At 38.2% G+C, this 26,555-nt stretch overlaps 1 pseudogene; it reads right to left on the bottom strand.

The window, feature by feature from the left end:
* Positions 1-15,616: 15,616 nt before the first annotated feature.
* LOC135277785 (actin, cytoplasmic 2-like) lies at positions 15,617-25,684 on the bottom strand (annotated as a pseudogene).
* Between the last annotated feature and the right edge of the window lie 871 nt (positions 25,685-26,555).

Raw genomic sequence — 26,555 nt, 5'->3', positions numbered from 1 at the left:
TATGAAACAAAAATTCATGACCCAAATCATGACTAAACCAAACAATTGCAAGGCAACCTTATAGATTGGGAAAAACATGAGCTTTAGTATCAACCATACTTGTATTTAAATTTCTACTTATCTGAGTGATCACAGGCAAATTACCTAACTTTTCTGAGCCCCATTTGCTTTACTATAAAATTAAATGTCATAAAAAATTAAATCAGTAATATATTGTACTATTGCCTAATGTAAGTTAATCATCAAATATTAGGTGTTTTTATTTCTAAATCTTCCCCTCTAGACTTGAAGCTCCTTGAAAGCATGTAGCTAAATCTAAGTTCATTATTAAATCAGCAAAAAAAAAGTGTGGGGAGAAATTATACATACTGAACTAAAAAGAATTCCTTCAAAACACTAAGGGAAAATTCTTTCCTACATAAATGCTGAAGCCAACCCCTCTGTTATATAAGAATGAGTGTAGAAAAATTTTATTACATGCAAGGTCTCAACAATTTGCCTCCAACTCATCACTTTTTAGGTAGCTACTGAAGAACGCGCTCCACCAAATTAAGAGAATAAACCAAGAAGGAGGAAGACATGAAAATCAGAGCACAGAAGAATCCATGCAGGGTAGAGTCACAGAGGATTCTCATATGATAGTGAAGGAGAGTCCCTGCGGGCCTAGAGACACATCAATCCCAACTGGGGACCAGCACGGGCTCTGAGAAGGATGTTTTCATTAAAACTGACAAACTATCAATGTATTGACTACACTGAGAAGAATTTCAGGCTTCTATGGGAAATTTGGGGTGGAGGGATGAATTAATAAAATGAATACAGAAAACATAGCAAATTTTAAAGTGAAGCAATTGTTAACTCCATGAAAAACAAAAATTGTCCACAAAAGGAAATATAAACATGGCTTAGTTATGAACAATATTTATATATTTAAAACTATGTATATAATTACTGTTCATTGAACCAAAAATTCTGATACAGGTGTATGGGAAGCATAGAGGGAAAAGCCATGTGTATTTCTGTGACGACAATAGAGCTACAACCTCATCTTCCATATTAGGAAGTCAACAGGAAGTCTAAAATTTAAAAAGCAAGAAATGGTAGTACATAGAAATATAGTAGAACTAAAAAGAAACAAGCTAAAAAAGATTGAAAGTGGTTGGGAGAGGGTTGGGGGTAGGGAGGATGGAGGACAGAACAGCTGCTTGTGTTATAAGTCTTACAGTAGTACATGTGCATTTGTGTGCTAAATAAGAACTGAACTTTAAAATGACATTCAAATTGCATGTTCACAGAACCCCTGAAATACCCCTGAAAAGTCCAGGAAAAGTTTTTTAAAACCATTTAAAGCTCAGGGGAAATTTCTTAAATCCTGGAGACAGTACTGGATCACTCATAGTAGATAACAAAGCTTAAATGATTATTTAAATTGCATTTTAGGTTTTGGGGTACATGTGAAGAACATGTAAGATTGTTGCATAGGTACACACATGTCAGTGTGATTTGTTGCCTTCCTCCCCATCACCTATATCTGGCATTTCTCCCCATTCTATCTCTCCCCAACTCCCTACCCCTCATTGTCCCTCCCCTATTTCCCCCTGACAGACCCCAGTGTGTGATGCTCCCCTCCCTGTGTCCATGTGTTCTCATTGTTCAACATCCACCTCTGAGTGAGAACATGCAGTGTTTGATTTTCTGTTCTTGTGTCAGTTTGCTGAGAATGATGGTTTCCAGGTTTATCCATGTCCCTACAAAGGACACAAACTCATCATTTTTGATGGCTGCATAGTATTCCATGGTGTATATGTGCCACATTTTCCCTGTCCAGTCTATCATTGATGCACATTTGGGTTGGTTCCAGGTCATTGCTATTGTAAACTGTGCGGCAATGAATGTTCGTGTGCATGTGTCCTTATAGAAGAATGATGTATAATCCTTTGGATATGGGATTGCTGGGTCAAATGGAATTTCTATTTCTAGGTCCTTGAGGAATCACCACACTGTCTGCCACAATGGTCGAACTAATTTACACTCCCACCAACAGTGTAAAAGTGTTCCTATTTCTCCACATCCTCTCCAGCATCTGTCTCCAGATTTTTTAATGATCACCATTCTAACTGGCGTGAGATGGTATCTCAATATAGTTTTGATTTGCATTTCTCTAATGACCAGTGATGATGAGCATTTTTTCCTATGTTTGTTGGCCTCATATATGTCTTCTTTTGTAAAGTGTCTGTTCATATCCTTCACCCACTTTTGAATGGTCTTGTTTGTTTTTTTCTTGTAAATCTGTTTTAGTTCTTCGTAGATTCTGGATAGCAGCCCTTTGTCAGATGGGTACATTGCAAAAATTGTTTCCCATTCTGTTGGTTGCCAATTCACTCTAATGACTGTTTCTTTTGCCGTGCAGAAGCTGTGGAGTTTGATTAGGTCCCACTTGTCTATTTTGGCTTTTGTTGCCAATGCTTTTGGTGTTTTGGTCAAGAAGTCCTTGCCTGTGCCTATGTCCTGAATGGTTTTGCCTAGATTTTCTTCTAGGGTTTTTATGGTGTTAGGTCTTATGTTTAAGTCTTTAATCCATCTGGAGTTAGTTTTAGTGTAAGGTGTCAGGAAGGGGTCCAGTTTCTGCTTTCTGCACATAGCTAGCCAGTTTTCCCAACACCATTTATTTATTTATTTATTTTTTATTGTATTTTAGGTTTTGGGGTACATGTGAAGAACATGCAAAATTGTTGCATAGGTACACACATGGCAGTGTGATTTGCTGCCTTCCTCCCCTTCACCTATATCTGGCATTTCTCCTCATGCTCAACACCATTTATTAAACAGGGAATCCTTTCCCCATTGCTTGTTTTTGTCAGGTTTGTTAAAGATCGGATTGTTGTAGATATGTTGTCTTGCCTCCAAGGCCTCTGTTCTGTTCCATTGGTCTATATCTCTGTTTTGGTACCAGTGCCATGCTGTTTTGATTACTGTAGTCTTGTAGTACAGTTTGAAGTCTGGTAGTGTGATGCCTCCCACTTTGTTCTTTTTGCTTAGAATTGACTTGGCTATGCAGGCTCCCTTTTGGTTCCATACGAACTTTAAGGTGTTTTTTTCCAGTTCTGTGAAGAAGGTCATTGGTAGCTTGATGGGGATAGCATTGAATCTGTAAATTACTTTGGGCAGTATGGCCATTTTCACAATATTGATTCTTCCTAACCATGAACATGGACTGTTTCTCCATCTGTTTGTGTCCTCTCTTATTTCATTGAGCAGTGGTTTGTAGTTCTCCTTGAAGAGGTCCTTTACGTTCCTTGTTAGTTGTATTCCTAGGTATTTTATTCTCTTTGTAGCAATTGTGAATGGCAGTTCGTGTTCTTGATTTGGCTCTCTTTAAGTCTGGTTATTGGTGTATAGGAATACTTGTGATTTTTGTACATTGATTTTGTATCTTGAGACTTTGCTGAAGTTGCTTATCAGTTTCAGGAGATTTTGGACTGAGATGATTCAATACTATATTGAATAGGAGTGGTGAGAGAGGGCATCCTTATCTAGTGCCAGATTTCAAATGGAACTCAAATGATTTTATATGAATGTTTTATTTGGGACCACTTGAATTATACTTATGGTAACACTATCAGGTGTCATTTTCCCATGTTACAGATTAGAAAACAAGGTTAAATAACTCACTCAAGAGCACACTGCCAGTACAAAGCTATGTGTGTGGTTTCTATTCTTACACAGTGAAAAAGAACACACTCAATTTTTCTTAAGTATCAAAAATACAATTCTAGGAGTCAAAAATTTTTTTCAAGTGTCTAATATAAACTACTTTTCTGAACTTTAATCCTGTCCAAACTGAAACTTTAAAGTTTATTCATTAAACTACCTCTTAGTAGCATATTTTTACTTTGCTATTCATTCCACAAACACATTTTTATTACTGTGCTATAATTTATTGTCAATCATAAGATTTATTACAAACTCACAATATAAGAAAAGTTAGCAGCATCAAAAGGATGCATGAGCTATAAAACTATACAAAATCATAAAAACTTATTTATGGGAAATGTCAAACAACAAATTATAATTTCATACTGATGGTCTGTCTGAATAGAACATGTCCTGGGGTCTGATTCTATTTTTGATAAGCTAATCATTTAAGTGTGAAATTACAGACAATTCTTATAGTACATTAGCACTCACAAATGTACCTGGGGAAATGTCCTTAATAGTGTGAGCAATCTATGATGAAGAATCTAGCTGAGAATTAAGACTTTGTTCAGCATTTAAATAACTTGAAATAAATCAAATATTAATTTTGCCTTCTGACAATATTTAACTTAAAAATTGTTACAACAGGAAGATCCAAGATGGCCGCTTAGGAGGAAGTTGGGATTGCAGCTCCGAGAGAAGGCGCAGAGGGTGAGTGGACGCCACATTTCCAGATGGATTTTTACTGCCCACAGACCAGGAGATTCACAGGAGGAGAAGACCCACGGGTCGCCAGCACCGCTGGTTTGAGCGGCGTGGCCGCTCAGCCTACGCCCTGGGGTGGGGGGCAGTGGCTTCTTATGCAGAGTGAGAGAGACAGAGTTCCCTCTGAGCCAGCAAGGGGAGCTGAAGCAGGGAGTCAACCCAGGAGACCCCCAGGCAAGGACGTGCCACAAATCTCAGAGCTGCTGCTTCGGCTGACGCAGCGGCACACTGGGCAGCGGATTTTAACTGCCCACAGACCAGGAGATTCATAGGCGGAGAAGCTCCATGGGCTCCCAGCGCCGCTGGTTGGACCAGAGCAGCCGCTCGGCCTGCACTGGGGGCAGGAAGCAGCGGTTCCTTGAGCAAAGTGAACGAGACTGTGTCCCCTCTGGGCCAGCAAGGGGAGCTGAGGCAAGGAGGCAAGCCAAGAGATTCCTGGGCAAAGAGGGCCCCACTGGAAACATGGCTGAACCCGGGATGGTCCAGCTCTGTGGGGGAGGGGCGTCCTCCATCGGGAAACACCCTGCAGTTCCCGGGGCAATTTGCTGTAACCAAGACAACCCGTCACTACAGAGACTCCCTCACTACAGGGGCGGGCCAGCATAGCAGAAGCAGTTCTAACTACACCCATATAAACAGGACTGCAGGGAAGCTCACACGGAAGCTGGGCGGAGCCCACAGCAGCTCAGCGAAGCCTCTGCAGGCTGAGTGTGACTAGACTGCCACCTTGTGGGCAGGGAAAATGGTAGCAACACAGCTGAAAAGCATAAAGCCCTAACCCCCTGGGCCAGAACACCTGGGGGGAAGAAAAGGGGGTTTATGAGTTCAGCTGCTGCAGACTTAAAATTATGAAAATCAGAAAGACAGCAACTACAAAGTCAATAGGTGGATAAATCCACAAAGATGGGAAGAAACCAGCGCAAAAAGGATGAAAACACCCAAAACCAGAACACCTCTCCTCCTACAAGGCAGCATAACTCCTCACCAGCACGGGAACAAGACTGGACGGAGAATGAGTGTGATGAAATGACAGAATCAGCTTTCAGAAAATGGATAATAAGAAACTTCTGTGAGCTAAAAGAACATGTTCTAACCCAATGCAAAGACACTAAGAACCTTGAAAAAAGACTTGATGAAATGCTAATGAGAATGGACAACTTAGAGAGGAATATGAGTGAATTGATGGAGCTGAAAAACACAACACGAGAACTTCGTGAAGCATGCACAAGTTTCAACAGCAGAATTGACCAAGCAGAAGAAAGGATATCAGAAGTCAAAGATCAACTCAATGAAATAAAACGAGAAGGGAAGATTAGAGAAAACAAGGTAAAAAGGAATGAACAGAGTCAACAAGAAATATGGGACTATGTGAAAAGACCTAATCTACGTTTGATAGGTGTACCTGAATGTGATGAAGAGAATGCATCCAAGCTGGAAAATATTCTTCAGGATATTATCCAGGAAAACTTCCCCAACCTAGCAAGGCAGGCCAATATTCAAGTCCAAGAAATACAGAGAACATCACAAAGATATTCCTCTAGAAGAGCAACCCCAAGGCACATAATCATCAGATTCACCAGGGTTGAAATGAAGAAGAAAATACTAAGGGCAGCCAGAGAGAAAGGTCGGGTTACCCACAAAGTGAAACCCATCAGACTCACAGCAGATCTCTCAGCAGAAACCCTACAGGCCAGAAGAGAGTGGGGGCCGATATTCAACATCCTTAAAGAAAAGAACTTTCAACCCAGAATTTCATATCCAGCCAAACTAAGCTTCATAAGTGAAGGAAAAATAAAATCCTTTGTGAACAAGCAAGTACTCACAGATTTCATCACCACCAGACCAGCTTTACAAGAGCTCCTGAAGGAGACACTACACATAGAAAAAAACAAACAGCACCAGCCACTCCAAAAATGCATGAAATGGTAAAGAGCAGCAACACAATGAAGAATCTGCATCAACCAATGGGCAAAACAGCCAGCTAGCATCAAAATGACAGGATCAAATTCACACATAACAATATTAACCATAAACGTAAATGGACTAAATGCCCCAGTCAAACGACACAGACTGGCAAATTGGATCAAAAGCCAAAACCCATCAGTGTGCTGTACACAGGAAACCCACCTCACATGCAAGGATACACAAAGGCTCAAAATAAAGGGATGGAGGAAGATTTACCAAGCAAATGGAGAGCAAAAAAAAAAGCAGGAGTTGCAATTCTCATCTCTGATAAAATAGACTTTAAGGCAACAAAGATCAAAAGAAACAAAGAAGGACATTACATAATGGTAAAAGAATCAATGCAACAAGAAAAGCTAATGATCCTAAATATATATGCACCAAATACAGGAGCACCCAGATACATAAGGCAAGTTCTTAAAGACTTGCAAAGAGACTTATACTCCCACACATTAATAGTGGGAGACTTCAACACACCATTGTCAATATTAGACAGATCAACGAGACAGAAAATTAATAAGGATATCCAGGATTTGAACTCAGACCTGGAACAAGCAAACCTAATAGACATTTACAGAACTCTCCAGCCCAAATCCACAGAATATACATTCTTCTCAGCACCACATCACACCTACTCTAAAATTGACCACATAATTGGAAGTAAATCACTCCTCAGCAAATGCAAAAGAACGGAAACCATAACAAACAGTCTCTCAGACCACAGTGCAATCAAGTTAGAACTCAGAATTCAGAAGCCAACCCAGAACCGCACAGTCTCATGGAAATTGAACAACTTTCTCCTGAATGTTGACTGGATAAACACGGAAATGAAGGCAGAAATAAAGATGTTCTTCGAAACCAACGAGAATGAAGACACCACATACCAGAATCTCTGGGACACATTTAAAGCAGTATCTAGAGGAAAATATATAGCAGTAAGTGCCCACATGAGAAGAAAGGAGAGAACTAAAATTGACACCCTGTCATCAAAATTGAAAGAGCTAGAGGAGCAAGATCAAAAAAACTCAAAACCTAGCATAAGACAAGAAATAACTAAGATCAAAGCAGAATTGAAGGAGATAGAGACACGAAAAACCCTTCAAAAAATCAAATCCAGGAGCTGGTTTTTTGAAAAGATCAACAAAATAGACAGACCACTAGCCAGACTAATAAAAAAGAAAAGAGAGAATAACCAAATAGATGCAATAAAAAATGATAAAGGGGATATCACCACAGATGCCACAGAAATTCAAACCATCATCAGAGATTATTACAATCAACTCTATGCACATAAATTAGAAAACCTGGAAGAAATGGATAAATTCCTGGACAGTAGCCTCCTCCCATGCCTAAACCAGGAAGAAGTCGAAACCTTGAATAGACCAATAACAAGGTCTGAAGTCGAGGCAGCAATTAAGAGCCTACCACCCAAAAAAAGCCCAGGCCCAGATGGTTTCACAGCCAAATTCTACCAGACATACAAAGAGGAACTGCTACAATTCCTACTGAAACTATTCCAAATAATCCAAAAGAGGGAATCCTTCCCAAATCATTTTATGAGACCAACATCATCCTAATACCAAAACCCGGCAGAGACTCAACAAGAAAAGAAAACTACAGGGCAATATCCATGATGAACATAGATGCAAAAATCTTCAATAAAATACTGGCAAGCTGATTACAACAGCACATCAAAAAGCTCATCCACCATGCTCAAGTAGGATTCATCCCGGGGATGCAAGGCTGGTTCAATATACGCAAGTCTATAAATGTAATTCACCACATAAACAGAACCAAAAACAAAAACCACATGATTATCTCAATTGATGCAGAGAAGGCCTTCGACAAAATTCAACAGCCCTTTATGCTAAAAACTCTCAATAAACTAGGTATCGACGGAACGTATCTCAAAATAATAAAAGCTATTTATGACAAACCGACAGCCAATATCATACTGAATGGGCAAAAACTGGAAGCATTCCTTTTGAAATCTGGCACTAGACAAGGATGCCCTCTCTCACCACTCCTATTCAATATGGTACTGGAAGTTCTAGACAGAGCAATCAGGCAAGAAAAAGAAATAAAGGGTATTCAATTAGGAAAGGAGGAAGTCAAATTGTCTCTATTTGCAGATGACATGATTGTATATCTAGAAGACCCTATCACCTCAGCCCAAAATCTCCTGAAACTGATAAGCAACTTCAGCAAAGTCTCAGGATACAAAATCAATGTGCAAAAATCACAAGCATTCCTATACACCAATAACAGACTTAAAGAGAGCCAAATCAAGAACGAACTGCCATTCACAATTGCTGCAAAGAGAATAAAATACCTAGGAATACAACTAACAAGGAACGTAAAGGACCTCTTCAAGGAGAACTAGAAATCAATGCTCAACGAAATAAGAGAGGACACAAACAGATGGAGAAACATTCCATGTTCAAGGTTAGGAAGAATGAATATCGTGAAAATGGCCATACTGCCCAAAGTAATTTACAGATTCAACGCTATCCCCATCAAGCTACCAATGACCTTCTTCACAGAACTGGAAAAAACCACCTTAAACTTCATATGGAACCAAAAGAGAGCCCACATATCCAAGTCAATTCTAAGCAAAAAGAACAAAGCGGGAGGCATCACACTACCGGACATCAAACTCTACTACAAGGCTACAGTAATCAAAACAGCATGGTACTGGTACCAAAACAGAGATATAGACCAATGGAACAGAACAGAGGCGTCGGAGGTGACACAACATATCTACAACCACCCGATCTTTGACAAACCTGACAAAAACAAGCAATGGGGAAAGGATTCCCTGTTCAATAAGTGGTGTTGGGAAAACTGGCTAGCCATATGCAGAAAGCAGAAACTCGACCCCTTCCTGACACCTTACACTAAAATTGACTCCAGATGGATTAAAGACTTAAACATAAGATGTAACACCATAAAAACACTAGAAGGAAACCTAGGCAAAACCATTCAGGACATAGGCATAGGCAAGGACTTTATGACTAAAACACCAAAAGCATTGGCAACAAAAGCCAAAATAGACAAATGGGACCTAAGCAAACTCCACAGCTTCTGCACGGCAAAAGAAACAGTCAATAGAGTGAATCGGCAACCAACAGAATGGGAAAAAATTTTTGCAGCCTACCCATCTGACAAAGCGCTGATATCCAGAATTTACAATCAGCTAAAAAAGATTTACATCTTCAAGATTCTCTTCCTTTATCTGACTATGAAGTACTAATGTGCCCAAGAATTATTCTTGGTTCTCATTCCTTTTTATTTACCACACTGCCCCTGGAAATTTTATCTACTCTCTTAACCCCAATTACCAATTCTCTCCTCTTTCTCTTTCCTTCTTTTTCTGCATCTGTCATTTTATCTAACAAATATTCATTGAGTTATTCTGTGCCAGGCATCACGCCAAGCACTCTGGCCCAGGCTCCTGCTAGAGCTCCAGATCCACATAATCTATTTGACTACTCTATCCACCTGCCTAAAAGGTACCTCAAATTCAAGATATGCAGAACTAAATTTATCACTTCTTCATCCTCCAGACATGTTTCTCAATCTGTATTCTCTGACCCAGAGACAAGCATTATCATGCACCAGGGTGGCCAATTTGAAATCCTAGGAGTCATGTCTGAGCTCTTCATTATTCACATCACTGCTTCTAGGTAAATTCTACCTCTTCAATATTTTTGCCTATTATGGTTGAGTGCCTAGACTTTGGAACCAAATCCCAGCTCTACTACTTGCTGACCACATAATATTAAACATAAGACATTTAACTTATCTGGACCTCATTTTTCTCCTATGTAAAATGGGGAACAAACCCAGTTTACAAAATGTTGTGAGTATTAAATGGGACAATTCACATGTAATACATAGTGTTGATGGCTGTTGTGACACCTTGATTCATGTCTTCTTAGTTTAAAAGAATTTAAACAAGAGACACACACCAAAGAAGATGCAGCATAGAGTAATTTATTGCAAAAGAAAAAGAATATTTGGAAGTTAGGTGCAGAATAGACAGCATACCGTAAGAGAGTGAGAATTCAGGATGCCCTGCTTTTAAGGGTGAGACAGCAAAGACTGGAATGAGGTAGACTCCCTTTATGAGAGTCTTACATGATTATTCATAAGGGGGTGGGAAGAGGTATTACTAGTAAGCATGTTCTGGGTGGCCTTCTGGGTGCACACTCACAGTAGCTGTACATGCTTGTTCATACATTGCTTGTCTCATTAGCATCTTAAATCTTCACCCAGGGGTGTGTTTTTTACTACTATAATGAGCAAAGGGTCAGTCTGAGAACAGGTAAAATCAAAATGTCCATGCTTTCTAGAGGGGAAATTCCCCACTGAAGATATCTTTGCTTGACTGAGCTCAATTACAATGCAAATGCTGAGGCTTATTGTGGTGATCACCATGGTTGCTGCATTGCAATAACATGGTTACTTCCTTGACTACCTATCCTGCCTCAATAATACTGTGTCTAACACATAGTAAGTATTGAATAAATACAGATTATTTCATTTACATCTTCCCTACTGACATTATGTTAGTTCAAGCTTCTGTCCTTTATTAGCTATCATCCTAATTGGTGTCCTTGTGTCCAATCTTGATTTTCATGAGCCCATTAGTCACAATACTGCCCAAAAATCTGATCTAAAATGCATTACCATAAAATATAAATACATCAAACTTGAAGTGAACAGTATAAACTCAATTAACCAAGTTGAGAGAAAACTATCCACAACTTGGATCCATCTGAAAATTAGTCTCAGGTTAATAGTAAAAACAAAGACTTGCAATCAACTTTCAGACACAAATCATATTTCCCACCTATTGGAAAACTTCATCCACAGCAAATACTATTCATACCTATTAAGCTTGGTGCTAAAGCAAGAAAGTGGTTAAGATCATTTATTACAAGACCCTAGTTCCTGATTCTTTTTTGATCATGCACAACATAAAGGAGAATTAATATTTATAACTATCTTCAATACTGAAGGAAGTCCATTACTGAAGTCAGTATTATTCCCATCAGTAATCAAAAATTACTGAATCCCTGATGGGATTCTTACATGATTATTCATAAAGGGGTGGGAAGAGGTGTTACTGAAATTACTGAATTTTTTATACGTGTATTTAAAATTCTGAATTGTCAACAACCTGGAGAACTTCGGGTCCTGAAAGGGATGCAGCATAAAAAGATTTTGTTTATAACAATGTATTATTTTAACACAAAAATTCAACCATAAAAAGTTTGAGAAAAGTTAAACCATATTGGTTAATAATTATCATTGGATATATTATGGAAAACTTATTGAAAAGCAAAATTATACCACTGAATCTTATGTCCCTATTCTAAAGTGGGAGAAAACTTGCAGCATGAGTTAAGAAAGAATTCTTTTAAACCACATAGTCTGGGAAAAACTAATTTTATTTATATACATAAATACTGATCTATTTTATGTTTGCCTACCTTTTATTTCCTACTGCCAGTAACAATTTTTCTTGTCTTTATTGAAATTTAAACAACCTGCCCCTCTCTAAATCACTCAGACTGGAAAAATACTACCCAAGAAAAGTATGGCTTAGTTTGACAAAGTAAAAGAATTAATCTGAAAATTTGCAAATAGCTGGGAATTTTTCTGTTAACCATTTAACGATGTCCTAGAAAAAAAACTGCATAAAGCAGCATTTTCTCTGTCATATACTGAATCACATTTTTAGTCAAAAACACACACTAAAATTAATATTGTTCACCCCTTAAAAACAAACAAGCAATATAACTTTATTGCTTATCAAAAAGAGCTAGAGAAAATAGTCAGAACACCTTATTTTTCATAGTTGAATGAGCTCTGCATTGAAATGAATCTGCATTTACAACATACCTTATGGAATAACTAATATCTTCACTGCTGCTTTCTTTGGAAGTAAAGTCATCTGTCATATAATCTCATCCTGGACTATGTTATTAAAAAGCTATAAAGATAGAGATTGGAAGATCAAGATTAGTTTTTTCACAGATGAAACCACAAATTCAATGAAGCATCATTATTCATACAGAAATAGAAGGAAATATACAACTTTTATCACTATCATACCCAAAAAATGATGTCAAAAGGCAGTTCCATATCATCATACAATAAATTCTATTCAAAAATTTATGTCATTATGTGAAGGGATTTGAAGGGTTGATAATGGAATTTGTTCAGATTTTTTTAATGGCTAAAGACTAGAGACAACTCTAAAAAGAAAAGAAACGTTCAAAATTCTGCCTCCCTCTAAAATAAAATCTCATTTCAAAGAAATATTTGTTGGTAAATAATTGGATTCACTCTACAATATTTGGAGCCCAAATCTACAGTAGATTTTGGAGGAAGGGGATTATTTTACATGTATTGTAGGATAAGTCAAATGAGTAATTATGTTTATATTGTTGCTCACAGAGATTTTTAGGATATTTGGAAGGAGACAAGCATATTCATGATCAATGAGATTAAGTAACAATTATGTTGTCCTACATTTGGATTGGAAATATAAGTGTGAACTTGGATTTTATTTTAAACATTAATCAAGAGAGGGAGAGAGAGAAATAAAACCCATAAATCCCTCAGAAACAATAGAAATCACTCAGAAACAACAGAAATAAGGCAAATTTAGTAGCACCCAGAATGGGGTCACCAAATACTCCTTCTCACAAAGAGGAACAAGGATAATTTGGAGAAGGAGCTAATTCCAGAGGTGGGACAGGAAATGTTGAAGATGAGCCTATAACATTTTGTCATACCAGCAGTCCAGGAAAGCAATAGTGACTACTAGGGTCGTGTCACAAAGATTCAGGAGCCAACTTGAATAAGCTCCTTCTATACAAATATGGTACAACTTGAGCATCACTAAGATTAATACTAAACTATGTTTACAACCATTAATTCATAACAATATGAAAAAAAGCTTATTTATTTTCTTTGAAGGATATTCTACCTTCCTTAGCTCTGTCTGAAATAAAGAAATACACAGATATAAAGATCTGTATATGTTTATTTTTTGTAGCAGCTAGGTTTTTAGCACAATATGAAAAAATATGATATTCAACTCAAAATAAATTTAAACCATGAATATGCTTACTAATATATTTAACTTTTAACCCAAAAAAAGCATTTTCCATAGGTGGCAATAGCAGAAAAAATAGTGAGCACAATGTGATTAAAAAAATTTACATGAATTCATTCCTGTTACTTCTATAGAAGTTGATAAAATTAACAATTCCCTACAAAGTCAATCAAGAACTGCTAATGAAGTTTTCTGAAAGATTGCCTGAATCCTTTTAAATCTTTTCCTTTTGGCCTATAGCTATTATAGTCTTTAGAAAAACTTTTAGCAGTAATCAACATTTTATCTTATTGAGGAAAGAAACTTTGCAAGAAGCAGTAGTTTATTTTTCATTTGATATATTAAATCCCTTTAAAGTATATGCTAAATCTTTAGAGATATATTTAGTGGGGTGTTCCCAAGGGCAGCCTCTCAGTCAGTCCTATTTTCAAACCAAAGATGCCTGTTGTTTCCAATACATTGTTGTTATGTTTTGGTAGATGGCTGTGATAACATATTGCTCCATCTAGTTAAGCAGGCTCTATTCACCACAGCCATGTAACTATTTCCTTTTGTATCATTTGCCAACACTCATTTCTTAGGACAAACTCTGCTTTTCTTCACATTCCATGCACTATTTGCTTGAGATCAAACATCCAATTTTCAACACTATCATTATTTTCCCTACCATTTACAATATCCTACAAGAGCAGTGTGGTGCAGTAAAAATTACATGGGCTTTGAAATAAGACAAATCTTGGTTAGAAGTATAAATCGCTTACTCGATATATGACCTTGGGGAAATTACATACCCTGAGTCCATTTCATTGTCTGTAAAGTAGGAAAAATAATACCTAACTTGCAAATTTGTTGGAAAGATTGATGCAGTACATACAGAAAGTACCTCCTCCCCACCAAATAATAAACACAAAGGCTCACATTAAAGCAGTAAGTTCTCATTTTCTCTCTTTGAGCTCTATCTTTCTACACAGTAAGATAATACTTTGTATTACTATTTTAATAATACCAACATGTCTTCCATGAGTTATTTAATCTCATACTCCACTCAACATAGTGATTGCTGATATTTTTCCTAACTCTCTTGATTTCACACTTTCTGGTGACCCTATGAGAACAGGTGTCAGCACAGAATTTCTATATAGAAGGAACTTGGAGCAACAATTTGGTAAGGAGACATTCAGAACATTGTAAAGCTGAATTTGCAAAGCCAGGGCACCATTTTTAGTTTCAGGGTAAATGATAGGGCCAGAAGCAGGGAAATTCTGGGCGGAAGAGGGCGGGTGCCTAGTGAGGGCCCCACTCTCAAGCTGAAAAGCCTGGAACTCCAGCCCAAAGTGAGAACACCCATCCCTGTTTTCCCACTCAAATGTTGCCTTTTTCAAAACCACCCATGGCCTGCCCCACCCCTATCCTGTGCCTATAAAAACCCCAGAACTCAGACAGGAGAGAGAAGAAGCACCTGTAGTCAGAGACTCCAACTGGACATCGGCTTGACTGCAGAGGGACAGCTTGATGCCTTGGGAGAGGTTTTCGGCCAGGGATGGCCAGACTCCAGGGGAAGATTACCTTCCCACTCCCTCCCCGTTTTAGCTCCCCTTCTTGCTGAGAGCCACTTTCATCAACAATAAAATCCCCTGCACTTGCCGTATTCAATTCGTTTACACAACCTCATTACTCCTGGACACTGGACAAGAACTTGGGTGCCATGAGTGCGGGTGTAAAAGGCTATCACACTGACCATCCACTGAGCTGTTAACACTTAAGCCACCTATGGATAGCAAAGCTAAAAGGCTACTGTAACACTTCTGGGGCTTCAGGGGTTACAGACAACCCCCAAGACGTTGCCTTAAGGCCCACAGGGAGTTTTGCTCCTGCTGGCACCCAAAAGCACTCAACCCAGCTCCTGCACTTGCTCACCTGTGCTACTCCTCTTGTGAGGTGTGGAATGCAGTGGGACCAAGGGAATAGAGTTCAACCCTGCTAATACCAAAGCAGCTGGCTAGTTCTAGCACCCGTGCACTGCAGTTTTCACACATGAAGTGGTCAGGGAGATATCCTGCTTCATAAGTAGAGGAACTTTTGTGTTGATGCTGTGCTTGCAAAGCAAATACCTTTTTTTCTTTTATTTATTTATTTTTTTAACATATATTGTATTGTTTGGGAATAGCTCTTCAGGAGGCCGAAGAAGATATAAAGGATCTTAAAAAACCTCCTTCTCCCATCACCTCCAGCCATCTTTTAGGCCATTGATTATTATCCTCCATGACACTACATTCTTAGATTATGTTAGTATCTATACTGATTGTCTTCTTTCCTCATAACCTATTTCCTTCTCCAAAATGTTTACCCTAAGAGAAATTAAAAGTTATAAACTGCTCACTCCCCACCAACTAATTTTGACCAAAATGCAATTTTCTTTAATCAAGAGCGCCACATATATTGGTTAATGCTGGAGCCAGACTGCCTGTGCTCGGGCAGTTGCATGACCTTGGGCAAGTTCCTTTTATCCCATTTGTGCCTCTGCTTCTTCAATTGTAAAATGAGGATAAGAGTAGTAATCTACCCCATAGTATTAGTGTAAAAATTAAATAAGTTAATAACTGGCACAAAGTAAGTTATACACAAAGGTTTGCTATTATTACTAAAGTTTAAACGGAACAATCTTACATATATGCAGCATTTATAAAGGCTACTTTTCTATAGGCAACTACCTCACCATCAAGTCCTCTAGATATTTGGTAATTAAATCCCACTGAGGCGTGCCCCTAATCCATTGTTATTCAATTTTTGATCTGTGGCAAACTGTTATGTTATCATTTATTCTACAAATATTTACTGAGTTCTTACTATGTGCCAGACATTGTGCTGGGAATTGAGAATATAATGGTGAGTAAAAACAGATATTCCCATCCCCTTGCAATGCTTACATAGAGTGGGAGAGAGCACCACAAATCCAATAATCATAAAACAAATGGAAAACATTCACTATAAAAAATGCTAAATGCTACAAGGTGAGGCACATGATGCTATAAGAAAACCAACTTACCAAAAATCAATTTTCAGAATGCCAGCTTGTCAAAAGTCAGTTTTCCAAATGACTGAGTCACTGAATTTCCTAATGGAAAAATCACCAAAAGCTACTTTGCCAAAAGCCAATTTCTAGAAAGTCAATTTAATAAAGAGTAGTCTGCCAAATCATCATTTCACCAAATGAGCAATTTACTGAATTATGGAGGATTTTTTTGAAGTCTTAATTTCACAGAAGTTTTAAAGCATCCTTTCACGATAGCTCTTTAACCCTGAATTTGACTGTCTGTCTGGTTGAATGTCAATTCCATGTTTTCACATTTCAAATGCCAAGCCCTTAGCTAATGCTCAGTGATCCAGTACTCCAGTGTAAGCAAATGGTGGGCTTCTCCATAACTGTCTTCAGACTTAGGCTTCTGCTTATCTCTGTCACTGCCAGAAAGACAGCTGCAAGGAACCATCCCAGACTAGGATGCTGAACGGATTTTCTGCAAATTGTCTACTGCCAAATTTGCTTTCAGCAAATTGGTCATTTATGGAATTAACTCTCACTTAACTGTTTCTCAGTGAAATTACCTAGAGCCAATGTGTTGAGAGCTTACAAATGAGGAATTTGGACTTGTCAGAAAGATGACAGAAGGCTTCACTGAGGAAAAAAAATAACTGAACTAAGTTCAGAAGGATAAGTAAACCAGGCAAAAGTGAAAGGAAAGAATGTCTAAGGAAAGAGAAAAGAATATGCAAAGGCCACTTGGAGAGGAAGCAGTGGAATTACTGGAGTTGCAAAAAGGCCAGTGTGGCTGAAGTACAGAGAATGAGGCAGAGAATAGTGTGAATTGAGGCTAGAAATACAGTTAGGGGCTAGACCACACTATACCTTATAGGCCATAATAAAGACTGCTGTTCTCATTTTAAGAATTGAAATTCTTAATATATTTTAAGTAAGATATAACATAATCAGACTTGCATTTTGTCCTTTCTTTTAATTGTTGTAGGTACATAATGGTGTATATATTTATAGGGTACATGAGATGTTTCAATATGCAATGCATCACAGTCATGATGTAAAATAGGGTATCCCTCCCCCTCAAGCATTCATCGTTTGTGTTACAAACAATCCAATTATACTATTTTAGTTATTTTTAAATCTACAATTAAATTGACTACAGTCACTTTGTTGTGCTATAAAATACCCCAGCATTTTATATTAAGACTTACTTATTTATTTATTTTTTGGTATCCATTAACCAGCCCCACCTTCCCCAACCCTGCCACTATCCTTCCCAGCCTCTGGTAACTATCCTTCTACTTTCTATCTCATGAGTTCAATTATTTCGATTTTTAGATACCACAAAAAAGTGAGAACATATCATGTTTGTCTTTCTGAACCTGCTTTATTTCACCCAGCATGATGACCTCCAGTTCCATGTATGTAGCTGGAAATGACATATTGTCATTCTTTTTTATGGCTGAATAGTAGTCCATTGTGTATAAGTACCACATTTTCTTTATCCACTCATCTGTTAATGGACACTTAGGTTGTTTCCAGTTTTTGGCTATTGCAAATAGTCCTGCAACAAACATGAGTGCAGATATTTCTTTGATATACTGATTTCCTTTCTTTGGGGTATATACCCAGCAGTGGGATTACTGGATCGTATGGTAGCACTATTTTTAGTTTTTTGAGGAACCTCCGTACTGTTCTCCATAGTGGTTATACTAATTTACATTCCCACCAACAATGAGAGTTCCCTTTCCTCTGCATCCTCACCAGCATTTATTATTGCCTGCCTTTGGATAAAAGCCATTTTAACTGGGGTAAGAGGATACCTCATTACGGTTTTAATTTGCATTTCTCTGATGATCAATGATGTCTGACCACTTTTTCATATGCCTGCTTGCCATTTGTATGTCTTCTTTTGAGAAATGGCTATTCAAATCTTTTGCCCATTTTTAAAATCAGATTATTAGCTTTTTTCCTATAGAGTTGTCTGAGCTTCTTATATATTCTGGTTATTAATTCTTTGTCAAATGGGTAGTTTGCAAATATTTTCTCCCATTCTGTGGGTTTTCTCTTCACTTTGTTGATTGTTTCCTTTGCTGTGCAGAAGCTTTTTAACTTGATGTGATTCCATGTGTCCACTTTTGCTTTGGTTGCCTTTGCTAATCAGTTATTACTGAAGAGATCTTTGCCCGACCAATGTCCTAGAGAGTTTCTTCAATGTCTTCTTGTAGTAGTTTGATAGTTTTAAGTATTACATTTAAGTTTTTCATATATTTTGATTTTATTTTTGTACATAGTGAGAGATAGGGGTCTAGTTTCATTCTTCTACATATGGATATCCAGTTTTCTGAGCATTATTTATTGCAAAGACTGTGTTTTCCCCAGTGTACGTTCTTGGCACCTTTGTCAAAATGAATTCACTGCAGGTGTGTATATTTGTTTCTGGGTTCTTTATTGTGCTTTATTGATCTATGTGTCTGTTTTTATGCCAGTACCATGCTCTTTTGGTTACCATAGCTCTGTAGTATAATTTGAAGTCAGGTAATGTAATTCCTCCAGTTTTGTTCTTTTTCCTTAAGGAAGGTTTTTGGTATTCTAGGTCCTTTGTATTTCCATATAAATTTTAGAATTGTGTTTTCTTTTCCCATGAAGAACGTCATTTGTATTTTGATACAGAATGCATTGAATCTGTAGATTTCTTTTGGTAGTGTGTGCATTTTAACAATAGTAACTCTTCCATACATCAACTTGAAATATATTTTCATTTGTTGGTGTCCCCTTCAATTCCTTTCATTATAGTTTCATAGTTTTCATTAGAGAGATCTTTTACTTCTTTGATTAATTCCTAGGCATTTTATTTGTGGCTATTGTAAATGAGATTACTTTTTAAATTTCTTTTTCAGATTGTTCATTGTTGACATATAAAAATGCTATAATATATGTATGTTGATTTTGTATCTTGCAAATTTATTGGATTTGTTTATGAGTTTTAATTGATTTTTGGCAATCTTTAGGTTTTTCCAAATATAAGATCATATCATCTGCAAAGAAGGATAATTTGACTTCTTCCTTTCCAACTTGGGTGCCCTTTATTTCTTTCTCTTGTCTGATTGCTCTAGCTAGGAATTCCAGTAATATGTTTAATAACAGTGGTGAAAGTGGGCATCCTTGTCATATTCCAGATCTTAGAGGAAAGGTTTTCAGGTTTTGTCTATTCAATATGATACTAGCTGTGGGTATGTCATACATGGTTTTTTATTATGTTGAGGTACATTCCTTCTATACACAGTTTTTTAGGGGTTTTATCATGAAGAAATGTTAAATTTTATCAAATGCTTTCTCAGCATCAATCGAAATGAACACGTTTTTTGTCCTTCATTCTGTTGATATATCACCCTGATTGATTTACATATGTTAAACTATCCTTGCCTCTATAAGACAAATTCCACTTGGTCAAGATGAATAATCTTTTTGATGTACTGTTGAATTCAGTCTGCTAGTATTTTATTGAGGATTTCTGCATCACTATTCATCAGCAATATTAGCCTGCAGGTTTTTTTGTTTTTTTTTTTTTTTGAGGTATTTTCTTTTCTATTTTTAGGATCATTCAGCAATGAAGCCATCTGGTCTGGGCTTTGCTTTACTGAAAGATTTTTTTTCTTTTTTAAGGCAGCACTTTTATTTTTCCTTACACAATGATGTGTTGCTGGGGCCTAATGTTCTCACATAACAGTAGAAAATCAAAATTTGTTGTCATCTCTTTAAAGAATTGAGAGTTGGGTACAAAAAAAACTTTACATAAATTAAAAGGATGAATACATTTACAGGTGTAAATGTAAACTGCTTCCAACTCAAGGCAAGTTAACAGCCCATGGTGCTCTGGCAGAAAAACATCCCCTAAGAAAGGAAACTGGGTCCTATGGCTTGGACTTTCCAACCCTGACAGACTGGCAACCCTTGCCAGCCTCTAGAGCAATCCCAGAACAGTCAGCCCTGAAACATGAATACCCAGCACAGATAAGAGGCTGTTGGTCATGCAGACTCACCAAGCCAGACTTGTCTGCCCACAAGCATGTTCTTACCTCAGCCACGAAGTGTCTAAGTCACATGTACTAAAAGTTGAAATCAAAGATATGTACAGGGTATTAAACAAATAACAAGGGGAACAGTTAACTTGAATACAAGGTCAAAATCAGCAACAAGTTCTACAATCCAGTGCTGATATCAGATACAAGCTTCAAGGACAATCTTTTTGAAGGCTTATTCCAGTTTTGTGAGGCTAGCATGAGGTGTATGCATTTGCCAAGGGCAAATTTATACTTCCGAATTAACCCATGCAGCAAATGCTATGCATCTGCTCGCAGTCCATTTAGAAGCATTTATGGTGGACAATGGAGAGGCAAGACTCATCATACTCCTGCTTGCTAATCCACATCTGCTGGAAGGTGGACAGTGAGGCCAGGATGGAGCCACCGATCCACACAGAGTACTTATGCTCTGGGGGTGCAATGATCTTAATCTTCATGGTGCTGGGTGCCAGGGCAGTGATCTCCTTCTGCATCCTGTCAGCAATCCCTGGGTACATGGTGGTGCCACCAGACAGCACAGTGTTGGCTACAGGTCCTTACAGATGTCCACGCCACACTTCATGATGGAGTTGAAGGTGGTCTCGTGGATGCCACAAGATTCCATGCCAAGAAAGGAAGGTTGGAACAGCGCCTCCTTTACCAATGATGATGACCTGACCATCGGGCAGCTCATAGCTCTTCTCCAGAGAAAAGGAGGATGTGGCTGTGGCCATCTCCTGCTCGAAGTCCAGGGTGATGTAGCACAGCTTCTCCTTGATGTCGCGTGATCTCCCACTCAGCTGTGGTGGTGAAGCTGTAGCCATGCTCAGTGAGGATCTTCATGAGGTAGTTGGTCAGGTCCCGGCCAGACAGGGCCAGATGCAGGATAGCATGGGGAAAGGCATAGCCTCATAGATGGGCACTGTGTGGGTGAACCCATCTCCAGAGTCCATGACAATGTCAGTGGTGCACCCAGAGGCATAGAGGGACAGCATGGCCTGGATAGCCACATACATGGCTGGGGTGTTGAAGGTCTTAAACATGATCTGAGTCATCTTCTCTCTGTTGGCCTTGGGGTTCAGAAGGGCATTGGTCAGTAGCATGGGGTGCTCCTCCAGGGCCACATGCAGCTCATTGTAGAAGGAGTGGTGCCAGATTTTCTCCATGTCATCCCAGTTAATGACGATGCCATACTCGATGGGGTACTTCAGGGTCAGGAGGCCGCGCTTGCTCTGGGCCTCGTTGCCCACGTAGGAGTCCTTCTGGCCCATGCCGACCATCATGCCCTGGTGCTGAGGGTGCCAGACAATGGAGGGAAACATGGCTTGGGGGGTCGTCGTCCCCAGCAAAGCCAGCTTTGCAAATGCCAGAGCCATTGTCGATAACGAGCGCAGCAATTTCTTCTTCCATTGAGACCGGCGGAGGAGTGGGGCAGTGGAGCTACGAGAGAACACTGTATGCAAGCTGGCAGCGGCGACTGAGACCCACTGAAAGATTTTTTATTATGGCTTCAATCTCCTTACTTGTTATTGGTCTGTTCAGGTTTTGGATTCTTTCATGGCTCTATCCTGGTAAGTTGCATGTGTCTAGGTATTTGACCATTTCTTCTAAAGTTGCCAATTTATTGGCAAATAGTTATTCAAAATGTTTGGGTAGTATGCACATTTTAACAATACTGATTTTCACAATATTTAACTACCCATAGTAGCCACTAATAATCCTTTGAATTTCTGCAGTATCAGTTGTAATATGTCCTCTTTCATCTTCAATTTCATTTATCTGGGTCTTCCCTCTCTCTTTCTTTTTTGTTTTTTGAGTTAATTTGACTAAAGTTTTGTCAATTTTGTTAAATTTAAAAAAAAAAACTTTTTGTTTTATTGATCTTTTGTGTTATTTTCTTCATTTCAATTTTATTTATTTCTGCTCTGATATTTATTCTTTATTTTTTCTATTAATTTTGAGTTTGGTTTGCTCTTCTTTTTCTAGTTCCTTAAGATGCTTCATTAGATTGTTTACTTGAAGTTTTTTTTCTTTTTTGTTATAGGCATATATAGCTATAAATCTTCACTCTTAGTATTACTTGTGCTATATCCCATAGGTTTTGGTATGTTGTATTTTCATTATCACTTGTTTCCAGAAATTTTTCAATTTCCTTCTTAATTTCTTCATTGACCCACTGGTCATTCAGGAGCATATTGTTTAATTTCTGTGTGTGTGTGTGTGTGTGTCTATAGTTTATACACACATATATATCCATGTATGTGTGTGTGTATATATTTTTTTTTCTTAAATTCTTGTTACTGATTTCTATTTTTGTTTTTTTGTGGTCAGAGAAGATGCTTGATATAATTTCAATATTTTTTTAAAGTTTTAAGGCTTGTTTTGGGACCTAACATATAGTCTTCTCTTGAAAATGATCCATGTGCTGAGAAGAAGGTTGTATATTCTGCAGCCATTAGATTAAATGTTCTGTAATATCTATCAGGTCAATTTGGTCTATAGTGCAGAGTAAGTTCAATATTTCTATGTTGATTTTCTGTCTGAAAGATCTGTTCAATGCTAAAAGTAGGGTGTTGATGACTCCAGCTATTTTTGTGTTGGGACCTCTCTATTTAACTCTAATAATATTTGATTTATATATCTGGGTGCTGAAGTATAGATAAGGTGCATATATACTTTAAATTGTTATATCTTATTTTTCTTTTTATAGTGACCTTCTTTGTCTCTTGTTACAGTTTGCATCTTTAAATCTATTTTATCTGATATAAATATAGCTACTCCTGCTCTTTTTTGGTTTCCATTGGCATGGAGTATCTTTTTCCATCCCTTTATTTTTAGTCTTTTTGTCTTTAAAGGTAAAGTGCATTTCTTGTAGGCAATAGATCATTGAGTCTCGGTTTCTTATTCGTTTAGTCTCTTTATATCTTTTGATTGAACAGTTCAGTCCATTTACATTCAATGTTATTATTGATAACAACTTACTCTTGCCATTTGGTTATTTGTTCTCCAGTTGTTTTGTGGTCTTCTCTTCCTTCTTTCCCTCCAGGCATAGTTTGGATGTGTCCCCACCCAAATCTTATCTTGAATTGTAACTCCCACAATTCTCTCATGTCATGAGAGGGACCCAGTGAAAGGTAATTGAATCATGGGGGCAGATCTTTCTCATGCTGTTGTCGCAATAATGAATAAGTCTCACAAGATCTGATAGTTTTAAAAAGAAATGTTCCCCTGCAGAAACTTACTCACTCTTTGCCTGCTGTCATCCATGTAAGACATGACTTGCTCTTCCTTCCCTTCTGCCATGATTGTGAGGCCTCCCCAGCCACATGGAACTGTAAGTCCATTAATCCTCTTTTTCTTTCCAGTATTGGGTTTGTCTTTATCAGCAACGTGAAAATGCATGAATACACCTCCTGTCTTCATTTTAGTGAAGGTGATTTGAAGGTGATTTTCTCTGGTGATATGTTTAGTTTCTTGCTTTCTAGTTTTTGTGTATCCATTATATGTTTATGGTTTGAGGTTACCACAAGGCTTGCAAATACTATTTTATAACCCATTGCTTTAAGCTGACAACAACTTAACACTGTTTGCATAAACAAACAAGCAAAAAGAAAACTAATAAAGAATCTATGCCTTAACTTTATCTCCCTGCTTTTTAATTTTGTTGTTTCTATCTTTTTGTACTAGATCTTGAAAAGTTGTAGTTATTATTTTTGATTGGTTCATAATTTAGTCTATTTAAAATAAAAGTAGTTTATACACCACGGTTACAGTGTTATGATATTCAGTGTTTTTCTGTGTACTTACTATTACCAGTGAGCTTTTTACCTTCAGATGATTTCTTATTGCTCATTAACATCCTTTTCTTTCTGATTGAAGTACTTTCTTTAGCCTCTCTTATAGGACAGGTTTGATGTTGATGAAATCCCTCAGCTTTTTTTTCATCTGGGAAAGTCTTTTTTTCCCCCCTCAAGTTTGAAGGGCATTTTCACTAGACATATTATTCCAGGGTAAAAGTTTATTTTCTTCAGCACTTCAAATATGTCACACCATTCTCTCCTGGACAGTAAGGTTTCCACTGAAAAGTGTGATGCCAGAAATATTGGAGCTCCATTGTATGTTATTTGCTTCTTTTCTCTTGCTGTGTTTAGGATCCTTTCTTTATCCTTGATTGAGGGAGTCTTCTTTGAGTTAAATCTTCTTAGTGTTCTGTAACTTTCTTGTACTTGAATATTGTTATCTTTCTCTAGCTTTGAGAAGTTCTCTGTTGTAACTCCTATGAAGAAACTTTCTACCTCTTTCTCTTTTTCTACCTCCTCTTTAAAGCCAATAATTACTTTTGCCCTTTTGAGGCTATTTTCTAGATCCTGTAGGCATGCTCAATTGTTTTTATTATTTCTTTTGTCTCCTTTGACTGTGTTTTCAAATATCCTGTCTTCGAGCTTGCTCATTCTTTCTTCTGATTGATCAATTCTGCTACTAAAATTCTCTAGTCCTTTTTTCAGCATGCCAGTTGCATTTGTCTGCTCCAGAATTTCTGCTTGATGTTTTATTCCAATATTTGCAATTTATCTGATAAAATTATTAATTCTTTTTCTGTATCATCTTGAATTTGAGTTTCCTCAAAACACCTACTTTAAATTATCTGTCTTAAAGAGCACATATCTCTGTTTCTCCAGGATTGGTCCCTGATGCCTTATTTTGTTCATTGGTGAGGCTATGTTTTCCTGGATAGTGTTGATGACAGTATATGTTCTTTCTGGGCACTGAGGAGTTAGGTATTTATTGTAGTCTTCTCAGCCTGAGGTTGTTTGCACCCATTCTTTTTATGAAGACTTCAGATCATTGAAAGAACTTGGAGTTGTGATCTAAGCTATAGCTGCATTAAGGAGTACCTCAAGCCTGGTAACACTACGGTTCTTGCAGACTCATAGAAGTAGCACCTTAATGCTTTTTGACAAGCTCCAGAAAATTTCCTTGGATTACCAGGCAAGACTTTTTTCTCTTCCCTTACTTTCTCCCAAATGAACAGAGTCTCTCTCTCTCTCTCTCTCTCTCTCTCTCTGTTCTGAGCCACCTGGAGCTGAGGATAAAGTGACACAAGCACCCACCACCACTAGGATTGTGTTGGGTCAGACCCAAAGCCAGCACAGCAGTGGGTGGCAAAACCAGCCAAGCCTGTGTCTTTCCTTTCAGGGTGGTGAGTTCCCCCAGGTCCTACGCATGTCCAGAGGTGCCATACAGGAGCCAGGGACTAGAATCAAATATCTTAGAAGTCTACCTAGTGTTCTATTGTGCTGCAACTGGGCTGCCACTCAAACAAAATGTAGAACCTCCTCTTTCTAAAGGCAAATAAGCCTCACCCCATTACTACTACCACCACAAGCCCATGAGGTATATGTCCACATTGCCACCAATGTTCTCTTTTGGCCCAAGGGCTCCTTAGTCAGCTTGTGCTGAATGCAGCCAGGCATGGGACTCCCCCTTGAGGGCAGTGGACTCCCCTCTGGCCCAGGGCAGATCCGGAAATGCCACCCAAGGACCAAGTCCTGGAATTGGAGACCCCAAGAGCCTAAGTGGTGCTCTACCCTCTTGTTGCTGAGCTGGTACCTAAGGTGCAAGATAAAGTCTCCTTTACTTTTCCCTCTTATTTTCTCAAGTAGAAGGAGTCTTAACCCATAACCATCACAGCTGGGAATGTGCTGAGTCTCACCTGAAGCCAACACATCCCAGAGTGTCACCCACGGCCCTTGATGTAGTACTTGGGTATCATTGCTGGTTATTCAGGGCCCAAGAGCTCTTCAATTAGCAGGTAATGAATTCTGCCAGGACTTGGTTCTTCCTTTCAAGGAAATGGGTTACCTTCTGGCCCAGCATATGTCTAGAAATGTCATCCATGAGC

Source organism: Aotus nancymaae, unplaced genomic scaffold, assembly GCF_030222135.1.
Source record: "Aotus nancymaae isolate 86718 unplaced genomic scaffold, 86718_ANA_hifiasm-v0.15.2.pri h1tg000033l, whole genome shotgun sequence".
NCBI classification, from domain to species: Eukaryota; Metazoa; Chordata; class Mammalia; order Primates; family Aotidae; genus Aotus; species Aotus nancymaae.
This window is presented reverse-complemented; position numbering and strand designations above follow the sequence as displayed.